The following is a 23,475-nucleotide window of genomic DNA, read 5'->3' as shown; positions in this document are numbered from 1 at the left end:
CCAGTGGATTCTTGTGACAATCTACGCACTGGTGTAGTATTGAGTGGCAAACAGACTTCAAGAGTCCTAGTGTTGCTGCTACTTGAAGGAATAGTGCTTTTGCTTTTATGGTTTATTTTTCTCTTTTTTCTGTTTTCGATGGAGCTTATGTGGCAGCTTAAATTTGTAAGTTACATTACACACATAGGATATTGATCTATGCATATAGAAAACATGTATGTGTGAATGATTCCTTATCTCTCCTACTACAGGGTTCCCCGTCAGATACCAGTGAGGTTCATGCTTCCTACACGTATCCGAACATACCTACCAGATTATGTAAGCTGCTGCAACTTTATTGTTTCCTTTGTCCCTTTTTCCCCCTTCCCTGGTGGTGATACACTCTGTGGAGTTTCCTACATACTGGCAGGTTGTGCCATTGCTATTCATCGCTCCCACTGTACCCGGCTGAACAGGTTAGTGGTAACCTGCATGAGATCACGACAGAGTGACAAGCCCACGGTACAGTACAGCCTGAGCGATGGATACAAATACTGTCCTTACTTCGGTACTGGAAACCCTGACCGCCTTGCGTATGGAGGTGGATGCATTTAGGGGAGAAAACCTGGAACTGAGGAACGAGTTAGGCTCTATGAGAAGAGAAGTAGTAGGTCTCTCTCGGGGTAGTCCTACAGGTACACGTGGGTCTCCCTACATAAAGAGCTGGACTCTCCCACCTCCCTCTTCCCAAGCCACAACACAGGCACAAGCAGGAGGGTCTGGGCCTTCCACCATTCAGGTGATACAACCCCTACAACTCCCACTAGCCCCTCCTGGAAGATACTTTTATGATCCCAAAAAGTTTGGCATATTTTTGGGGTAATGTAAACTGCAGTTTATGTGCAAACCTGCTGTGTTCCCTGATGATCAAGCAAAGACTGCTTTAGTCATGTCATACCTGGGAGGGAATGCGGCTAGCTGGTCCTTCCCGTTAATAGAGAAGAACGACCCTGTGATACACAACTTTCATAACTTTTGTGAGGAGATGCGGAAGCTCTTCGATAGAAAGGCACACCAGCTGTCCCTAGATAGGGAACTCATTACGCTCAAGCAGGGTTCACAAGATCTCCTGACTTATATCACCACATTCAACAGGCTAGTCATAGAAACAGAATGGCCAGTGGAGAAGAGAACACCTTTGTTCTATCAAGGCCTGAGAGGCGAACTAAAAGATGTATTGGCCCAAGTGGTTAACATGCCATCTACCTGTGATGAATTGATAGAACTGACAGTCCAGTTAGTTCATCGCCTCCAGGATAGGAAGGGTGATAAACAAAGGTCAGACACCAGGTTCCTGTTCACTAAAACTAAACCCACATCCGAAGAGCGTCCCTCAGTTTCGGATGGAGCAGAACCCATGCAGGTGGGCGGAATAAGAGGTCCATTGAATTCCGAAGAAAGAAATCGCAGACGTACTCTATGGCTCTGTATGTACTGTGGGAAGTCGGGTCATTTTATCAAAGATTGCAAATCCCGCGTCAGAACACCATATAAAGACCCTCAAAGATTAAAGAAGGCGTCTGTGGTTGAACACCAGTCAGACTCGTCGGAAACTAACATGCGCAAACAAGAAGGAGACCCCTTGTTTGATGCTGGATGTTACTGAGGTCTTCCCTACCTTGGCCAACACTGTGCAATCTTCTGTAGCACATTTGAATGTGTGTGTGGCATTAGAAATCCAGGGTTCAGGACCCATCCTAGTTCATGCCTTATTGGATTCCGGTGCTACAGGAAACTTCATGGATCAAAAATACGCTTCCGAGTTAGGCATCCAGTGCGTCAGAAAGCTGAAACCAGAACCTGTCAAAGCGGTGAATGGGACTGCCTTGACGTCGGGACCTGTGTGTTATCACACTCAGCCGTTGCCCATGCAAGTTGGGTCTACACATTTCGAAGTTATACAATTCGACCTCATTGACGCCCCAACTTCAAGCTCATTCTGGGAATGCCTTGGCTCACCTTGCACGATCTGCTGGTGAAATGGGTGGCTCGCACTATAGACTTAAATTCCTCCTATTGTGCTGAGCATTGCACCCGAGATATGACTTCTTCTGCCCGAATACAAGACAATCCTGTGGCTCTTCTAGCTTCTAGTTGCAGCACCCCGACTGTATGTCTTATCAGTTCCATACCTGAAGAATACATGGTGTATAAAGAGGTGTTCAATGAACAAGAAGCTAGTAAATTGCCTCCCCATAGGGCGTATGATTGTGTCATCGACCTGGAACCTGGAGCATCCATACCCTGCAGTCGGATTTACGCTGTTACAGAGGCCGAAAACACTTACCTGCAAACTTATCTGAAGACACTGTTGAGCTCAGGATTTATCCACCCTTCTTCCTCCCCTGCGTCTTCGCCACTTTTTTTTATCCCAAAACGCGAAGGTGGCCTACGCACGTGTATCGACTATAGAGCCATCAACAGGATCACCAAAAAGAATAGGTATCCGTTGCCATTGATTCCTGTGTTACTCGATCAACTGAAAGGATCCACTATATTCACGAAACTGGACCTCAGGGGAGCTTACCACTTGGTGCGAATGCGGCGGGGGGACGAATGGAAGACTGCCTTCCACACCAAGTATGGATTATATGAGTACCAGGTAATGCCCTTCGGTCTATGCAACGCCCCCGCCGCATTCCAATACTTTATGGACGATGTGTTGAGGGGATTGCTGGATGTCTGTTGCATTGTCTACATAGACGATATATTGATCTACTCCATTTCCCTGGATAAGCATGTGCAACACGTAGCAGCAGTATTGGAAAGACTACAAAAGCACTGCTTGTACGCCAAGTTGGAGAAGTGTCTTTTCCACACTAAAGAAGTCGAGTTCTTGGGGTATGTTATAGGGCCAGGAGGTCTCTGTATAGACAAGAAGAAGACTGATGCCATCGTACAGTGGGAGTCGCCCTCAAGTGTGAAGAGCCTCCAGAGCTTTCTAGGCTTCTCTAATTTCTATTGCAGATTCATCAGAGACTTCTCAAAAACCATCCAACCAATGACATATCTCCTAAGAAAAGGAGTTCAGTTCCGGTGGTCTTATGAGGCGGAGCAAGCTTTCCAAACATTAAAGTAGTGTTTTACCAGTGCGCCGATTCTGCGGCATCCTGATCCTAGTCAACCCTTTATTGTGGAGACAGATGCTTCTTACTATGCCATTGGAGGAATATTGTCTCAGGGGAATCCCAACACAGGCCAAGTGCATCCCGTTGCCTACTTCTCCAAGAAGCTATCTCCATGTGAGACTAATTATAGTATCACCGATAAGGAGTTATTGGCAATAAAAAGAGTCTGCGAGGAATGGAGGCATCATTTGATGGGGGCAAGACATAAAGTAGAAATATATACAGACCATCGCAATCTACTGTTCCTGAAGAGCGCCAGGGCCCTAACACCTAGACAGCTTCGTTGGTCCCTGTTCTTCGCAGACTTCGATTTTGTAATCAAATTCAGACCAGGACCCCAGAATGGTAAAGCAGATGCCCTGTCACGGCCTCCCTCTGGGGTGGAGACTAGCACGGTAACAATGGAAGAAGCTCCTAACATATTACAGAACGCATCATTCCAATCTGTCATTCCTGCTGTGACGACAGCTGATGATTTTCTTGATGAGATAAAGAATCACTACAAGCAGTTGGATGAACAGGAGTGGTTGGATGGAGTCCCACAGCTTAGGTCCAAGTCAAATGCCTTGTTGTTCCACAATAAGAAGCTGTATATCCCTCATGTGTCTCTACAACAAAAAGTACTACAATGTACTCATGATTCCCCTCTGGTTGGTCATTTGGGACTACAAAAGACACTGCAAACCCTTTCTAGGTACTTCTGGTGAGACAATATGAGAAAAGATATAGAGACTTATGTCAAGGGTTGTTCTATTTGTGCTCAGTCCAAGGCCAGGCATCAGCCTTCTAGCGGTTTATTAAGACCCATACCTGTACCTCCAGCTCCTTGGCATACTGTCTCCATGGACTTCATTGTGGAAATGCCTCCTAGTTTAGGGTATGACACCATTTTAGTAGTTATAGATCACTTGACTAAAATGGGGCATTTCATAGCATTACCCAAACTACCTACGTCTGGGGAGTTGGCCATAACCTTTCTGCATCAGGTTGTAAGATTACACGGCCTCCCTTCTGTTTTAATCACTGATAGAGGAACCCAGTTCACCTCTAGGTTTTGGAAGGCGCTATACACAGCAATGAAGATTGATGCCAGGTTGTTGACTAGTTATCACCCTCAGACAGATGGCAAAACAGAGAGGTTAAATCAAACATTGGAACAGTACCATAGATGTTTCACCTTACAGCACTGCGAGGAATGGAGTACGCTTCTCTGGACAGCTGAATATGCGTACAATAATGCTGACCATTCCTCCATAGGATGCTCTCCTTTCTATTGTCTCAATGGATTTCATCCTAACATGATGCCCTTTGAGCAGCCCGTTACATCCACGCATCCAACCATACAAGAGCATCACGCGCATCTTCAGGCAGTGTTGCAAGAGGCTAGACAACACCTAGAAACATCTAGAGCTAGAGACAAGCATCAGGCAGGCAAGAAAAGAACACCTGAACCTCTGTATAAGGTAGGAGATAAGGTGTGGCTAGAAATTAAACATTTACGGTTCAAAGGTAACACTAGGCTGAAACCTAAATTCGTGGCACCATATCCAATTCGCAGCATCATGAATCCAGTGGCCATGAAACTCACTCTTCCCTCATCCTGGCACATTCACCCAGTATTCCATGTTTCCCTCTTGAAACCTTGCCCCCTTCACACTAGATTGCCAACTAAGCCTTCTCCAGTGATAGTGGAGGGTGAAGATGAGTACGTGGTACAGACTATCCTAGATTCCAAGTGTGTGAGAGGGAGGGTACTGTACCTCATTGATTGGAAAGGGTATGGCCCTGAAGAACGATCTTGGGAGCCTCATGCCAATTTACGTTGCCCTGCCCTTCTGCGGCGTTTCCACGCTCGTTTCCCTGCGAAGCCTGGTGGACCGCCGGGACGTCGGTCATGGAGAGGGGGTTCTGTCACATTTCACCCGTGGTTGATTAGGCACACGAGGAATGACTGGTAATGAAAGCTGAACTACATCGCCCAGAATGCTCAGGGGCGATGTCCTTTCTCTCTGTCCACTCTATTCCAGTCTTATACTCCTCCTATTCTTTAGTCCGGTGCTTGTCACCTGAACCGAGGAGTAAGCTGTGATGTTACAGCTTAGATCACCGAAGACCAGCGGAATCCTGCCACATTGCCTACCAATCCGTTTCCGGATTCTCAAGCTTTGTGGAGCCTTAGCACTTCGTGTTATGCCCTGATTATTTTCGTGCGGCGCCCTTCCTTGATCGCGCATTGAATGCGCTGGGACCGGAAGGAGCGCGGAACGGCTTCGAACTTCAAGCCGAGACACTCATTAGTGATTACACCCATAGGAGGTAAGGCGCCTTTGGCGCAACCCGGTATTTCTGAACATCGCAAAGAGAGCAGAAGCTCTACTATTTATTGAAGCAGAAACGGAATTCTACTCGCTTATTTTTGATGGGGTCTTTTCTATGTCAACGGATTAACCCAGTTGCTATACTTTTTATACCTTAGAACCTTTTGGTTTGTTACTTCATGATTCAGCTGTATGACAACCAATGCAGTTGAGAGGCAGGAGAAGTACCATATATTTACGTTGCATTTTTTGACTTATGAGACACCTGCACAGGATTACAGTGATGTGCTACCATTTCATGAAATACTTTGGTCTATGGTTCTAGAAAACTCTGATACCAGTACCAGTGGATTCTTGTGACAATCTACGCACTGGTGTAGTATTGAATGGCAAACGGACTTCAAGAGTCCAAGTGTTGCTGCTACTCGAAGGAATAGTGCTTTTGCTTTTATGGTTTATTTTTCTCTTTTTTCTGTTTCCGATGGTGCTCATGTGGCAGCTTAAATTTGTAAGTTACATTACACACATAGGATATTGATCTATGCATATAGAAAACATGTATGTGTGAATGATTCCTTATCTCTCCTACTACAGGGTTCCCCGTCAGGTACCAGTGAGGTTCATGCTTCCTACACGTATCCGAACATACCTACCAGATTATTTGAGCTGCTGCAACTTTATTGTTTCCTTTGTCCCTTTTTTCCCCTTCCCTGGTGGTGATACACTCTGTGGAGTTTCCTACATTCTCGCAGGTTGTGCCTTTGCTAGGGGATAGGGAGAACTAGCTTCATTCATCGCTCCCTCTGTACCTGGCTGAACAGGTTATAGGTAACCTGCATGAGATCACGACACTAAGCCACTGCACATTTATTTAGACTCCAGGGTTTTGCCCATTCTTTGTGTGCTCACCCATCTAATAGCCCACAGTTTCAAAATGTCCTGTGCTGCTGAGGGCAAAAGAAAAGGTGGAAACTGTTTGCTACCTGCAGTTTACTGCCGGCAGTCAACCCCGGAATGAGAATCAGGACCTCCACACAGTGCTCATTAGCTGGCAGGTTCAGGGTCCGGGTCGTCTAGCCAGGTCTGGTGGCTTAGAGGACTAATGCATCCACTGTAGGGGCCTGTGTTTGGCCTTATGGCCACAGATTCAAATTCCATAGGGTTCACTTACTTACCTTTCATCCTTCTGAGGTCAATGAAAAGAGTACCATTGAGTTGGGTAACAATAAACATATTTTATTCAGCAGCAAGATGCCCACGGGTGAACGTTCGTTCTACAAATAAACATGTTATGTTATGTTATGTCTAGTGCACCAGGCCCTCCTTGGCGAAAGCCCTGCCAAGATTCCCAGATCAAGGCATAATGAGCTAGTCCAGTTTTTTCTTCTTTGAATTCTGGGGCATGTAGTCTTCTTTATTCATTATAAAGCCAGGCCTACACTTTGCAATCCCAGAATGCATAGAAAAAAAACCTTGACTGGAGCATGCATGGCTCTGGAAACTTGCCAGCTATGCCTCCCTGCCAAACTTGCTGCTTTGAAGCTGAACTTCATGCTGAAAAAGAGGACTATTCCAGCCCAATTCCTGTAGACTGCTACTGCCACGTAAGAGACTATTTTTAGAGTGAAACCATGTAATCTACAACAACGGATGAAGTTTAAATAGAGACAATAACGCAGTCCATGTTTAAACCTCACTCATTTATCAGTGCATAAATAGCATGGGAACTGTGATCCTGACTAGTCGGGGGTAGAGGTGTGGCAAAAAATAACACTTATATAATCATTTTGCTGGCATTTGACTTTCAGATAACTCATGCATACAGTTTTATTTATAAACACAGCTGAAGATTTACCATAATGTCAAGGTTCTGTCTTTTTTCTGTTTTATGGAATATTTAATAAATATATTCAGATTTAAATATTTCGTATCACATCAGACTGAGCATAACCAGTCTTGATAAGTAATATCATCCTGTATTTGCTAATCTTTTGTACATATGTGTGCGGGCCTGCTTGTGACTTTGAATAATATCATGTCGAGCAGTTCACCATAAACAGGGCTACTGGAATAATGCGATTCTGCAGCTGCTGGATTTGTCACATCTGTCCCATAATCCAGCATCTCCTGCATAATCTTCAGAGTTTATAAAAAAAAGTATTCTAGCTCAAACAGATGAAAGATTCCTAAAAGTGCAGCACCACGAATAGCAGCACAGTGGAAAGCCATTTGCAAGCTGACTTAACCTTTCACAGTTGCCTATTCCTGTATTTTGCTGTTAAACTCGTACTAATGATCTGAAACCTTTCCCAGTGCTAATAATTCGAAAAATTTAAAAACAAGTAATATCATAACAAATTATATTGCAGTATAATTTAGTTAACCCTGCCAGATAATGTGGTCCTCCCTGCCACATACTACCAGTGGCCCTGAACGTTGGCGATAACTGCATGCAAAACATAATGCAGACCTTAAGTGAAAAATAAATGAAAGATAAACTAATCGGTGGGAATGCTTTGTTCTGGTAAGAAAGCTTAGTTGTTTACAAGGATTACTTTGGAAATCTGTGTGTATAAGTGGTTGATGCGCTCGAGAGTAGTGGCTTGTGTGTGTTGATAGACCTATGAGGTTCCAGCCTGGGAAAGAAAGCATTGGGAGTACATAGGTCTGACCTGATCGACCTTCTACTTACAGCAGCTGTCATGACAATGTTAGCGAACTGGAAGGACACAGGGAAAGCGACATTCAAAAGCTGGGTCAATTGGGTCACCATTCTCTGAGGAGCGGACAACATCACAGCAAGGAGCGCAACCAACCACACAGAAAGAGGCGAGATGTGGGCCTCCCTAGATGAGCTCCTAGGGACATACAAGCCCCCATAGACAACCCACGACACCAGGCCTCGGCCGCTGGAGGCTAGACATATAAACAACCACCAGACCTGCACTGCCACCCCCACGTCTCTACTCTTCTTTCACTCCTCTACCTTCACGCTTCCTCTTCCCATTTCACGAGGGTAATACAGCGGGTAGCCGAACAAAGACACGCCAACCGCCGACTGCTGATCAGAATGTCTCCCGCGCAGCCACGCTTGTTGATACGCCCACTGTAACCACAACGGCGTCTGTAACTTACCGGTATTACCCTCATGTATCAGTACTGTACTGTATTTAAAATTATCTTCTAATAAAACACTTTGAAATAAAAAAATAAAAAATAAAAATGTTTTAGGCAGTTCACAGTATATGATAGGCTGCCACAAAGTGTGCAAAAAGACCTAGGCGGAAATATACTAACACTTTTCATTAGGTTTGATTCACAAAAGTGACACACTGCCAGGGAAAGTGATGTGTTGGGATTTATTTTCCAACTCTAATTCTGGTTTGCATTGGAAAGTGACCTATCGTAACGCAAAGTTGAGCTACGGCAAGGAGGAGTTCCATGGGATGTAAGTGGGCATTCCCATGCAACCTCCCATGTTGTTTTAAGCAATGCCCCTAGTTACTAAAAAATGTAGACAGGACTTTGTGCCAAACTCTACACTTCCTCGAGGCAGCTTTAAAATGTTGTGATCGTATTCAAGGGTACATGTCCACCCTTGCATTATTGCAGAATTTAAATAACAATGAAGCATACTTGCAAACTGTGACTACATGCCTGCCTTTGTTTTTCACTTCAGAACTATACGATTGCATTAGTTTGCATTTATAGGAGCCTGCTGGCAGACAACAGGCACTTTGTATAGGGTCTGTGAAAGAGTGTTAAATTCTGGTCTGCATTCGGCCCCGATGCCTATGGGGCCCCCGGCAACATGCCCAGTGTGCCCATGCGTTAAGACGTCACTGCCTGTTTGCTGAAGCCCGCAGAGGAATCAGGTTTTTGCATGCAGGAATCAGGAAGTGGGAGACCATCCTTGAAATCGGTAGACTCCTTACTGAAACTGGAGGGGTTGGCATGTATGATTCCGACACATGGTGGGAGGTGGAGGCAGTGTATAAGCAGGGGTCTGCCACATGTCACCTTCCATCACTCCCATGGCCCGAAAATACGTTTAAGGAGACTTAGGCCCAGGCTCCTTATAACAAGCATTGGCATAGCCAATAGGTCTCGCTTTTTGGACCCTATCAGTATTTAGTTATGCAGCAGAATATCCTTGGTGCAACAACACCAACTGTTGCATGGCTAAACACTTATGAGGTCCCAAATGTGATACCTATTGGCTATGCCAATGCTTGTTTTGTTAAGGGGGTGGACAAACAACGGGAGGGTGGAGGTTGGGAAATAGTACCTGAATTCAAACACGAGCAGTGGACGGACAATAGGGGAGAATCAACAGATGTCACATTCTGAGGGGCGGAGGTGGTGAAGAGTGATAATGAGGTGGTGCTGAAGTGGAGCTGTGCTGATGCTGAAGTGGTGCTCTGCTGGTGCTGAGTTGCTGCTGAGGTGGGGCTGCGTTGATGGTGGTGCACTGATGCAGAGGTGGTGCTGTGCCGATGTTGAGGCAGTGCTGCGCGGGGGCTATAAATGTGGTGTCCTGACACCATCAGCTGAACGTACGCACATTCAGTGTGCTTGTTTGGGGATCTGGAAAGGGCTCATTTTGCTTTCCAGCATGGCTGGCGTCATGAAACTTCGCTTCACAGACAATCTGATTAGTTTAGACGTCAAGCTGCTTCCTGGTGTAGCTAGATGTCAACCACATAACAGCTGGAATATCATACCTGGCCACCGCACCAAGCAGCCTAGCAAGAGAAGCAAAGAAATCCCTTGCATCGTAAATCCATAAATTGCTGAGATTTTTTCTCAGCTTGTGTATCTGTGTAAGACATAACATCTATGCATGGTCAGCAAAAATACTAAATATATATATATATATATATATATATATATATATATATATATATATATATATATATATATATATATATATATTATACACAAAAGGTGTCTTCACGCTTCGATAAGGTCACACACTGCACCTCTCCCCTCCGGGCTGTCACCTCGACGAGGTGACAGCCCGGAGGGGAGAGGTGCAGTGTGTGACCTTATCGAAGCGTGAAGACGCCTTTTGTGTATAATATATATATATATATATATATATATATATATATATATATATATCAATATGTGTTTAAGTACATATTTTATAATCGTTTTTAGAACAGGTGATACAAACTGCATTTTTTGGCACATAATAAGTATTTATCACTACCCATTCATACCCATATTAACAATCTTACAATAGCAAAATATTGAGTTAAAAAGTAAGACTTCGCAGGCTTTAAAGAGTGAACACATGACTGGGTCATTTTATTAAGAGTGTAAGCTTACAGTTTACACAAGGACCCCTTAAAGAAAACGATTAGCCCACCAAACTACTTAACAAAACATTAAAATAAGTAGCTTAAACGTAGAGCTCTGCAGAAGGTACATTAACCCTCTGAGCTATTTTGTGATGATTTTGACATGTCATAAACGAGTTTACTTTGATCTCTCCAGCAAATGCATCAAGTTATCGCACCCGCATTACACCCTGAAACCTGCTGGATGCACATAGACCTACGCAACAAGTGCCTTTACCTCAACAGCAAGGATTAAACTGCAGATGGTTAAATACAGAGTTAGGAAGTTAGAAAAGATTGCCCATCACGTTTTTCCGTTGACACTTCTGGGCAGAATATGTAAAAATAATAATAATAATAATACATTTAAATCATAGGGTGTCTGTAATTCACTCCGCTTGTCATCCTGCTGCTCTTCTGAACTCTTTCCTCATCACTCCGCTCCTTGGTACCATCGTCCTCAAATTCTGAGGAACATATTTTTCTATTTTCAGCACTGAACAAAAACGTGTTTTCATCACATTTGTAAATCTTCACAATCAAACCCTCCCTTAACAGCGACATGAGCCACGGTGAACTGCCAATCTCTTTATAGGTCTGGTTGACACCACAGCTGTCTGCAAAATGCATTGTCAGCAATTCTTTAAAATATACACAAAAACGTATTCCTCGCCCTTATCGGCAGTTTTGTGTAATTTTCTTCCTTCCAAGAGATGATGTGGCTTAACGGTTAGAGCGGCCGAATTTGAAGCTGTGGGACCAAGGTTGATTCTGGTGGGAGGCTTAAACATCCTGTGATTCTGGGCGAATCACATATTCTCCTCGAGTCTAAAAATGAATGTGTCTGTCTGTAATGCTACTGGTGCTCATCAGGTCGAGTTTGTGCTATATAAAACAACAAAAAAGTGCTTTCATCGGAATGCACAAGGTACTCTTTTACATGTCAAAGTGCACGCAGTCAGCGCCCTTTGTCACATTTAATTCTTAAGCACATTGCTCCTAATTTTTACACTATTGGCAAAGCCAATGGGACAGGCTTTTTTTTGTGTGATTAACAGCTCTTATAGTGAACTGGAGGAGCTCTTATGCACAAACGGACTAAACATGACAATTGACAAATGTGTGACTACAAGAGGTGTTAACACCTTCCCATCAAGGGGTTTGTGTTACTCATAGTTGGGGAAACTACAGCATCTTGACAACATTATGTGAATTCTCGTTTTGCATACAGTGCATTATACTGCTCTGTGCTCTCATGAAACGACATTGCAAGGACACAAATGCCTCACAATACTGCATACGGGTATAAGCTCATATCAGGCACATCAGAGACGACAATGAAGCACTGTGAATGGTCGGCGTCACTCACCAGCCTCTGGAATTTGCTCAGACTCAAGCAGAGGTCTCACATGTTGAGCGTTTCCAAGCGATGTACACAACAGGTGTTACTGTTACGTAATTTAATGGTAGCCATTTTTTCAACCTCAGAATACCGAAAGGTCTGAGTTTGCCAGGACTGTATTCGAAATGTGACCTTTCGTTCAGTGCAAATGACGGCAACAAAATATTCGCTTTGAATTAGGAAAGTGATAAAGAGAGGAATCCTTGCAAACGAGTGTGGTTTGTAATCATACCTAGGCAGATCCCACAGGATATGAATACACACTGGCTGTGCTAAGGGAAACAAAAGACGTCTAAAACACCTAAAAAAAATGGCAATCGTTTTTAGTGAGAAGATGTGACATAACATCAAAAGGTGACGACTTTGGAACTGGGGAAGCGGGTTCGAATCTAGGCAGCAGCACTCCCGTGCCTACAAATGCAGAGGCATGCCCATCTGAAATGTAAATAAAAGCATGGCAGAAAGTTTATTAGCATTAAATGCCTACAGGAAGAAAAGCTGACATTTCAAACATGCTGGCTGAAATAAAATAACAGGAGGGAGGTGGTGAACATGGACAACGGGAGGGGGAGGGAGAAAAGGCAACAAGGACAATGGGTAGTGCTCATGATAGGAGCAGATCAGGGGACCCTCGTGGAAGCTGGACGTTGTCTGCACGCTCCATCTGGAATAGGAGCGCCTCCCTTTTGACCTGGTGTACAGAATCAGGGGCTTTCGTCAGCGCCTCGCCGGACCCGCTTCGCGGGTCCCGCAGCGCTAGGTCTGTGGACTGCTGACTGAGGAGAAGTAGCACAGAGGACTGCGGGGCAGGTGGAAGTGTCAGCGGGGCTGCGAGCTTGAAGACAGGGACTCCAGTGTCCAGGAGTCCCTGCGCGTCCGATTGCAGACACCTGGGCTGCTCTCCCCGCTGGCCACGCCCCCCCGCCTATCAGCCAATCAGTGAGGTGTATAGAGTATTAAAGTCCTTTGGGCTTCCGCTTCGCGGGAGCGCGCCGGGAGAAGCCCGGGACAAGGGCGGGACCGTCTAAGGCCGTCATAGGCCGGAGTAGGCTGGGCTGGGCCTACCCTCTTGTTCTGGATACTTGAGTCCCGGCCCAATCAGTCGATATAGTTTCCCATATACCACTTTTAAACTATAGCTGTGATGACGTCTCCGGCAAGGGAATGTACCCCCGTGAAGCAGGGAGGTGCTAAAAGCAAGACTTTAGATAACTATTTTCCCCGGGCCGTGGGTGATGGGGATAAGGAGAGCACCTTACTCCGGCTCAGGGCAGAGCGGAGACGCTCTATAGATAATCTGAAACATAGAGCCCTTGGTGAGTGCTCTGCGTCACTTAGCGAAGAGTCGACATCTATAGACGATGTCCCCCTTCTGTTGAGAGATTGTACGAGCATTCCACCAGTTCCTTCTATGAGTCTAACCCCAGCTACTAGCCCAAGCCCACGTACAGTGACGGTTGATCTCATATCTCAACCCCCGTCTGTCACGAAAGTTAGGAAAGCCAAACCCAAGCCAGTTAACGCACAAGGAGCACATGGGCCCCCCCCAAATAAACGTAGGAGGAAGTCGAGGGGAGCACAGGGTAAAAATAAACCCAAAATTCCTCACTCCGAGTTTGGGAGGTTATCAAAATTCCCTACACCGACTGTGAGATCAGCGGATGATCTACACCCCAAACCAGTTGCACAGGATCCCTTGGCTCCCGCTCTGACAAAAGACACAGGAAATAATATAACTAATGTCCCCCTCTGTGTTGCTCCGCTAGGTAACCTTGAATTCCTGCTCAGGTCACTGCTATTACCAATCAGCGAGAGCATCAAAAAGGTCGAGATTAGACTCACCATCCTGGAGGCCACACTAAGTAGCATGAAAACCCTGGCTGGCCCCCAGGGAAGATTGCCGGAGCATATCACCTCTCTTACGGCTCCCCAGCACCCCCTTAATAGTGTAATGAGCTCAGCCCCCCCACAGGCTGTGAATGCTGCGGCCCCCTCTCAATCCCTGAGGATTAATCCCGTACCAACCAAGTCACTTAATCCCAATAAGTCCACTTCTCTCGCAGATCCTGTCCCTCTGGCACAGCCCGTAGACAGGGTTACATTGACACCTTTAATGAAGCTTCCCCCCAGGCCACGCAGGCCTAATCTACCTCCAGAGGCAAATGAGTTTACGGTGGTTATGGCAGGTGTCCCCCCACTAGAGGCGGGTGAAGCAGAGGACTTTTGCTCCTTAAAAAGTAGGGTAATAAAGTGGTTAAATATGAATAGACCCCTCCCAGTACATCTAAATAACGAAATTATAATGGTTAGAAGGGTACCATGGGTAGGGAGAACATACAAATCTATAGTAGGGGACTGCATATTGGTGAGCTTTAAGGATGCCGGTACTGTCTCGCACATATGTCAAGGCAAGAATAGATCCCGGGAATCGACCATTCAAACTCTTCAGGTGTCCTTCTTCTTTCCTCCTATCCCTGCCCCTGTACACCCGTTGCAGACCTATGACAACTGGGAGAGGGTTGGTCGGAGGGGAAGACATCACGGATTTAACCCCAGGCCATTATTTAACCGCCCAGAGTCACACTTTCATACTCTCAACCGGTTCCACTGTCTGAACGATCTCGAGGGGGTTGATTGACAAACGGATGCTGCCCCTCCAGGAGATGGGGAATATGGGCCCTTGGCAGAGGAGAGGGAAGAGCAAAATCCCCAGGTACAACAAATTTTATCGAGTAGGGTTGAGAAGTTTGGGTTAGATGGGCCTGGGGTCACTGATATTGGATGTTTAGGAGGGGGACAGGGGTCTGACACACAAGTGGCAGAGTGTGATACGCAAACGGGGCCCCAAGGGGGAATAGAACTCAGTGGTAAGGTGCTGAGAATGATCTCTTGGAACACAGCAGGTTTGGCAGGCAAATTTGATAATAAAGAGTGGCTTGATTACATTAGGAAATTTCATGTAATCAGCCTGCAGGAGACTTGGGCCCCGGAGAACAATTTCCATTTGCAGGGGTACAAGTGTTTCTTTGTACCCGCACAAAAATCAAGATCTGGGAGAGCCATGGGAGGACTATCTATCTATATTGATTTAGATCTTCCAGGCAGTTGGTCCACCCCAGATTGGCACTCCCATGGGATCCAGGCTGTTCGGTTTTCCGGGAAGGGGCTAAGATTCACAGTTTTTAATATTTATAACAACGAGTTAGCGGGAAATTATACCTCACTTGTAGCTGAACTGGATCATAGGCTGAGTCAGGAAACATCAGTCCAGAAAAAGGGGCAGCCACAGGCATTGCTGGTTATGGGTGACTTTAATTGTCACCTTTGCCCGGCTTTGGTCCCAATAAATTCAGATTGGTCCCAATGCCCCATGGAGAAGGGGCCGCACCTTTCCCACACCCCGACAGGGTCAGCCTTTAGCATGCTCCGGCTCAAGTATGATCTTGAGCATACTATTAACATGATAGGCATGCAGAAGGATGGAACTTTTCCACCCACATTTAAGGGCAGAGGATGCTCATCAGTTATAGACTATATTTTGGTCTCAAGATCCCTGCTAAATAAGATAATTAGTGTAGGGATCGAATGGAGCAGTTTCAGCGACCATAACCCACTCGTTCTGGAGCTGATGTATAGGGCGGGATCAAAAAGCAGAGAACATCGCACATTCACGGAGAGGGTAACAGACCAAGGCAGGAGATTAAAGTGGTCTAAAATAAACGGGGAAAAATTTTATAAGGCCCTGGTTGACGCTGGCAAATCTGCCATTAATGACTGCTTAGATATGGAAGTCCATGGACTAAGGCTACTGGATGCATTCGATCAGATTGCTAATCTGATTGACGGCCTCTTAAAAACTAGTGCGCCCACAAGGAATGACAGTAACCCTCGATGGTTTGATAAAGATTGCTCCAAAGCTCTGAGGGAGCTTAAAAGCAGCCTTAAAACTAAACCAAGGGACCCCCAAAAAATCAAGGCGTGTAGAGAGAAATATAAAAAAGAGACTAAGAGGAGGAAATTCGCTCTGCAGGCAGAAGCGTGGGCAGACCTCAGAGAAGCAGGGGAAAGGAAGGATTTAGCAGGTTTCTGGAGAACCATTAATAAACCAACTTTCCAAGAAAACGATACCCCGGAAATAGGGGCTAATATACTTCCAGAACAGTGGGTCACCCACTATAGGGGTCTGTATAATCATGAGACCGGCACTCCTGAGGAGTCACGTGAAACTTCAACTCAGGTCTCAACGGTTGTATTCACTATTAAGGAGATCACTGCTGGGATAGAGGGGCTGACTAAAAACAAAGCCCCGGGCCCTGATGGAATTCCCCCCGACCTGTTTTTAAGCAGGACAGAACTCTGGGTTCCGTTAATGACCAGGGTCATAAATACTGCTATCACCTGCGGTCTGCCACCGTCTTGGTCTAAAGCGATAATTGTGCCGATATTCAAGAAGGGCAATAGGGACGATCCAAAGTGCTATCGCCCAATTTCCCTGATTGATGTATCGGCTAAACTCCTGGGGAGGGCGATCCTTAATAGGCTGTCCGAGTGGACCGAAGAAAAAAACATCTTCTCGGACACTCAATATGGATTTAGGACAGGGAGGTCCACCAGTGATCAATGCCTGAACCTTTACATGCTGACTGCCAAATATACCATGGCTAGTGACGAATCGATCTATTTGGGATTCATGGATTTGGCAGCGGCTTTTGATCACGTTAATAGGGAGAAATTGTGGGGCATGATGTCCAGTATGGGGATAGAGAGTGGCCTAATTAATATACTTAGGGAACTGCATAGCGACACCACGGCTAAGGTTCGATACAACAGGGAGGGTGGACTGACAGACTCCTTCCCTTGCAAGAGTGGGGTCCGGCAAGGCTGTATTCTCGCCCCTTTTTTATTCTCCCTTTACATTAACAATTTGGAGCAGTATCTGTTAGGTTTAAAGGCAGACTGCCCAAGGGCGGGGTCGCGTCATATTCCTGTTCTGCTTAATGCAGATCATGCGGTCCTGATTGCTCGTACGCCCAGGAGCCTACAAATTTTGATCGACGGTTTTGTTAAGTTCATGGGTGCCCTAGATCTCTCAGTTAACCTGGGCAAATCTTATGTGCTCCTGGCTGGGAAAAAAACTTCCTCTAAATTTACTTATAGAATAGGAAGGCACACAGTAGAAGAGGTGAAAACATTTTCTTATCTAGGTGTAACCTTTGATGGTGCCCTACAGTTTAAAGCCCTGGTGGATGAGCGTTGTAGCAAAATGATCGCTTCTAACGGGGCAATAGCAAGTTACGGGAGGAGGTTAGGCAGATGGAGCCCGGAGCAGGTGATGAACCTGTACAGCTCCGTATCATGCTCTAAAGTAATTTATGGGGCAGAGGTATGGGGTTTTGTCAATACCAGCAAAATACAACGGGAAGAAAACAAATATTTAAAATCCATCTTGAGGGTACCCCCAAGTATTGCTGCCCTCATTGTACACAGGGAATTAGGGAGGCCATACCTAGATGATTTGGTAAAAGTCAGGCCAATTGTGGCGTGGTTAAAAATTTGGGTCAATCCTGATGCGTCTCTAAGCAGAGAAATTTTATCGGACTGCTTAGAGAGGGACAAATGTATGCGTATACGTTGGCTCAATTACGTAAAGAATACCCTAGAGGAACTAGGCTTTGGGAATCTCTTCACTAACCCCGCAACAATTGTAGTCCAGCATAAGATGCAAGTAGGGAGAAATTACTTAGATTTGAAAAGCCAACGCAGAGCTGAGGCGGAAGGGTTTAAAAAGACTGTGAGGGCCCACAACCTGGTGAAGAGCGTTGAGGGTATGGAGCCATATTTATATCTTATGCATAACGCACAGGATAGATTCTTGATGAGTCGTTTTAGATTGAACCTACTTCCATTTATGTTGGCATCACCAGCAGGATTTGCAACATCAATCGAACAGAAGGGATCCTGCGGCTGCGACAATATGTCTCCGCAGGATTCCCTTCATTTTGTCCTACTTTGCCCTTTTTTTTCAATGCCCAGGCGTAGATTTCTTGTAAATATTTTAAAACAAGCCAAGCTGGAACACGCTAGGGAGGGATTAGCCTTTTTACAAAAAGCATCGGACCCCTTAACATTGTGTTGTATAATGAATTTTATTAAAGTAGCGGTCCGATTAAGGCTAACTAGGGGTGATGAATGAAATGTTTTCGATTTTACCCCTCTTAAGTGTTATTCTTGCTCCTGCATGTGCTATACGTTAATATTAATGTATTTTTCTTTATTTTCTATATAAGGATCTTGTAAATGTTTAATGATTTTTTATTCATGTATATATGTGTGTGCTTTTATGGTGATTTCTAATCACCGAATAAAGATTCTTTGAATTGAATTGAATACTGCTCTGTGCTCTCATGAAACGACATTGCAAGGACACAAATGCCTCACAATACTGCATACGGGTATAAGCTCATATCAGGCACATCAGAGACGACAATGAAGCACTGTGAATGGTCGGCGTCACTCACCAGCCTCTGGAATTTGCTCAGACTCAAGCAGAGGTCCCACATGTTGAGCGTTTCCAAGCGATGTACACAACAGGTGTTACTGTTACGTAATTTAATGGTAGCCATTTTTTCAACCTCAGAATACCGAAAGGTCTGAGTTTGCCAGGACTGTATTCGAAATGTGACCTTTCGTTCAGTGCAAATGACGGCAACAAAATATTCGCTTTGAATTAGGAAAGTGATAAAGAGAGGAATCCTTGCAAACGAGTGTGGTTTGTAATCATACCTAGGCAGATCCCCCAGGATATGAATACACACTGGCTGTGCTAAGGGAAACAAAAGACGTCTAAAACACCTAAAAAAAATGGCAATCGTTTTTAGTGAGAAGATGTGACATAACATCAAAAGGTGACGACTTTGGAACTGGGGAAGCGGGTTCGAATCTAGGCAGCAGCACTCCCGTGCCTACAAATGCAGAGGCATGCCCATCTGAAATGTAAATAAAAGCATGGCAGAAAGTTTATTAGCATTAAATGCCTACAGGAAGAAAAGCTGACATTTCAAACATGCTGGCTGAAATAAAATAACAGGAGGGAGGTGGTGAACATGGACAACGGGAGGGGGAGGGAGAAAAGGCAACAAGGACAATGGGTAGTGCTCATGATAGGAGCAGATCAGAGACATAGGTAAAGGGAATGAGGGCGGCCGCAGGCAAGCAAGAAATGTATAACAGGGGCAGTCGCACAGGAAACTGAAATGAAAAAAGTGAATGCAAGTTAACAAACCCAAGCCCAGGCAAACACAATTATAGGCTTTACGTTTCTATATGGGTTGTGCAAATGTATCGTGACGTGATTAGAAAAAGTCAGCAGTTATGTGATTGAATAGTGTGGTAGCCATAAAAGAGATGTACTGGTGACCATGGATTCTCTGTTTCAAATGAGAAGATGATGGTCACGAACAAAGGAAACCGTAAACTGCAGTGAAAATGACAAAAGAGAGTGGGGGCTGGGGCAAGGACATATAATACAGGGTGGGGGGAATTTCTGCGGTAGCAAACGGAGAAGCACACTCACCAAGGAGGGTGAGCACAAGGGGCTGGGGAAAGCACAGTGACAATGGAGGCTTACAGGAAGAGTTTGAGGCATGACTAGATAAGCAAGCATAGTCTCACCAAAGAGTTAAACATGATATCTATGTGGCAGAAATTGTTTCAAATTATCATGTGTTTCTTACAACCAGGCCTTGTTTTTTTTTTTGAAGTTTGCCCCACATACCACACTGTTAAACCATAAAACACCAATGAATACATTGTATAAAAAGTAAATATGTAGTTAATATGTGGAATATGTGGAGCAAAGAGTGGCCTAAAAGTAATCAAATTAGCAAAATTAATAGTTTTAATTTATTTCGAGTTTTCTGTTATGCATATTTGACCCCAGTGTAGTGTAGTTCCTATATTCCCAATAGGCTCTGTGCAATGGAATAGTATATCCTATAGATACAACTTAGGTCAGTAGGTCTCTATCGAACATACTAAACTTAATAGTGAGTGCCAGCTAGCTCAGAGGTCATTAGAAACTTTCTCCAATACACAAGAAGGGATTAGTTTCTGACAACCGCATAAACATGACAACTTTGTTTCCCTAGGACTGGAGTAACAATCTTCAGATTCATGGAAACAATAGATAAGTATTTCACTCGGTCAATTGTGCATGCTTTGTTTCTACAGAGGGTGCACAGAAATAGAGAGACAGGTGTTTCAATAAAAAGGGTTTATTGAACAGTCTTCTTTCTCATGCAAGAGAGGTGAACTGCTACAATCGTTATGCAGAATGCAAAGTATAACGCGTACAGCGTAAACAGTAATATGAAATAATACTATAAGAGCATTGTATGGTTTCTAAGCCATATAAAAATACATACATAAATAACACGGATCACTGAAATAATATCGACTACCAAAATATCGACTACCCAAAATATCGACGAAAAAATATCTACAACCAAAATATCGAGTTTGTATGTACAAACAGGTAAGTACAAAAATATCGAGTACAAAATATCGACTTTAATAAAAACAATGTTTAATTACATTAATATAAAAGATTAATTACTAAAATATAATTAACAATACTTAAAATAACTTTTAATAATTAAATAATTAATGAAAGTAAAAAAATAATATTTTTTTTATCATATTTCTTAAAACATATATATATATAGTAACAAAATTTAATTAAATAATAGCCAATATTATTAACGTACAAATACAAAAGAGTAAAAATTACTATTCCCACTGCAAAGAGTGCAACAGTGGATATATGACGTTACAACGCAACTTTTACAACGCACTACCATTACAACGTAAGTATTGGTAAGTATATAATAATTTTTTTTATTTAAATTATTTAAAATTATTTAAATATAATTTAATTTAATTTAATTTCATTAAATTAAATTAATGTAAATTTAATTTTACTTTATTTTTACACTGTACCCCTGTACCCCTGTACCCCAAAACTGACCCTGAACCCTAAAAAAACCCTTTACCCAAAAACCCAAAACTGACCCTGAACCCTAAAAATACCCCTTTACCCAAAAACTAAAAACTGACCCTGAACCCTAAAAATACCCCTTTACCCAAAAACTAAAAACTGACCCTGAACCCTAAAAATACCCCTTTACCCAAAAACCCAAAACTGACCCTGAACCCTAAAAATACCCCTTTACCCAAAAACTAAAAACTGACCCTTAACCCTAAAAATACCCCTTTACCCAAAAACTAAAAACTGACCCTGAACCCTAAAAATACCCCTTTACCCAAAAACTAAAAACTGACCCTGAACCCTAAAAATACCCCTTTACCCAAAAACCCAAAACTGACCCTGAACCCTAAAAATACCCCTTTACCCAAAAACTAAAAACTGACCCTGAACCCTAAAAATACCCCTTTACCCAAAAACTAAAAACTGACCCTGAACCCTAAAAATACCCCTTTACCCAAAAACTAAAAACTGACCCTGAACCCTAAAAATACCCCTGTACCCAAAAACTAAAAACTGAACCTGAACCCTAAAAATACCCCTTTAATTTAACATAATTAGCAATTAATCAATTACATTAAATTAATTACCAATTACATTTTAATTAATTAACAAATATTATTTAATTACCAAGTAATTAAATATTACTACCAATTAATACATTTACATGTTTAATAAATAATAATTAAATTACTTCCCACCCTATTCCCCTATAAACCCACAACCCGCTACAGGAAATACATTATTTTAATTTACATAATTAGCAAATAATAAATTACATTAAATTAATTACCAATTAAATTTTAAATAATTAACATATAATATTTAATTACCAATTAATTAATTATTACTACCAATTAATAAATGTACATATTTAATTAATTATAATTAAATTACTTCCCACCCTATTCCCCTATAAACCCACAACCCGCTACAGAATAAAATTACACAATAATTTAAAAAAAATCATTAATTAAAAATAATTATAACATAAAATGACACTTTTCACACATATTATAACATAAAAACACTATAAATAATTACATATTATATAAAAAACGATATTTTTTACTTTCGATATTATTTACAGTCGATATTACTTCACTTACCTTAAAAACGATATTTTGGCTGTCGATATTCTGTCCTGTCGATATTTTCTCCAAACGATATTTAAAACTCGATATTCTGTCCAAACGATATTTTGGAGTCGATATTATGTCTGTGCACCAAATAACACATGGTAAAATACTCAACTGGGTGCTTCTAAAATACGCCTACCCCAATGTACCTAACCTAGGCCTACAATGAGCGAAGAAGTAAGCATGGTCTTTAGCATAGGTTTAGTTTTGCCAAGAATTTGCCAAAGGTTCTAATCAGCTCCATACCTTAGAATGAAGGAGGTCTGGTATCTCTGTCTCGGGACTCGATTTCCCAACACCCCGCAAGGGAAGTCAGAAACGCTGGAGCTGGATTTCTCGGTTGATGAGGGCAGCTTCCTTATTAGTGCGTCAGCTGGAGAGTCGGCACTTGCTGTAGCGAGCTGCGTCGGGCAAGTAGGTCGCTGAACTGCACCAAACCACCGTGCTTTGCTATAGCAAGTGAAGGTATAGTTATACCTTGAAGGTGTTTAGGAATGCCATGTTTGACGTAAAGTCATGCATATGAACGTCATGAATGAACCCCTAGGGAATAATTGTTCATTGTAAAGTAACTGAGTTCTTGGCGAAATCAATATTCAAGCAAGAGGAAGTCCCTAACGGCTTAAGCTGGTTTTCCAAGAAATCGTTGTGACGTTTGGTGAACGGCTGGAAGTAGCCATGCCTATATTTGGGTTGCATGGGCTATGCCTAAATAAGGGCTTGATTTCTATGCCTATATAAGGGCAACATGAATTGTACCTATATAAGGGCATGAATCGGGAAAATCCATTCGGAATCTAAAACGCCATACAACACCAGGGTATCAGAGCGCTTTACAGAATTTGCACAGCATATTTACAGACAATATACAAGGAAAATACTAAAATACATTTACAGACAGTGTACAAGGAAAAAATTTAAAAAATGGGAATACATGGTAATAATATGTAAACTGTGGTAGGGTAGAATGGGTTATATAGTTCAAAGGTAGCGATGGTAGGTTATTTCAAAAGTTAGGGGAGTGCAAAGTTAAATTCAGAGGTAGAGTTGATCACGTTCTT

Source organism: Lissotriton helveticus, chromosome 3_1, assembly GCF_964261635.1.
Source record: "Lissotriton helveticus chromosome 3_1, aLisHel1.1, whole genome shotgun sequence".
NCBI classification, from domain to species: Eukaryota; Metazoa; Chordata; class Amphibia; order Caudata; family Salamandridae; genus Lissotriton; species Lissotriton helveticus.
This window is presented reverse-complemented; position numbering follows the sequence as displayed.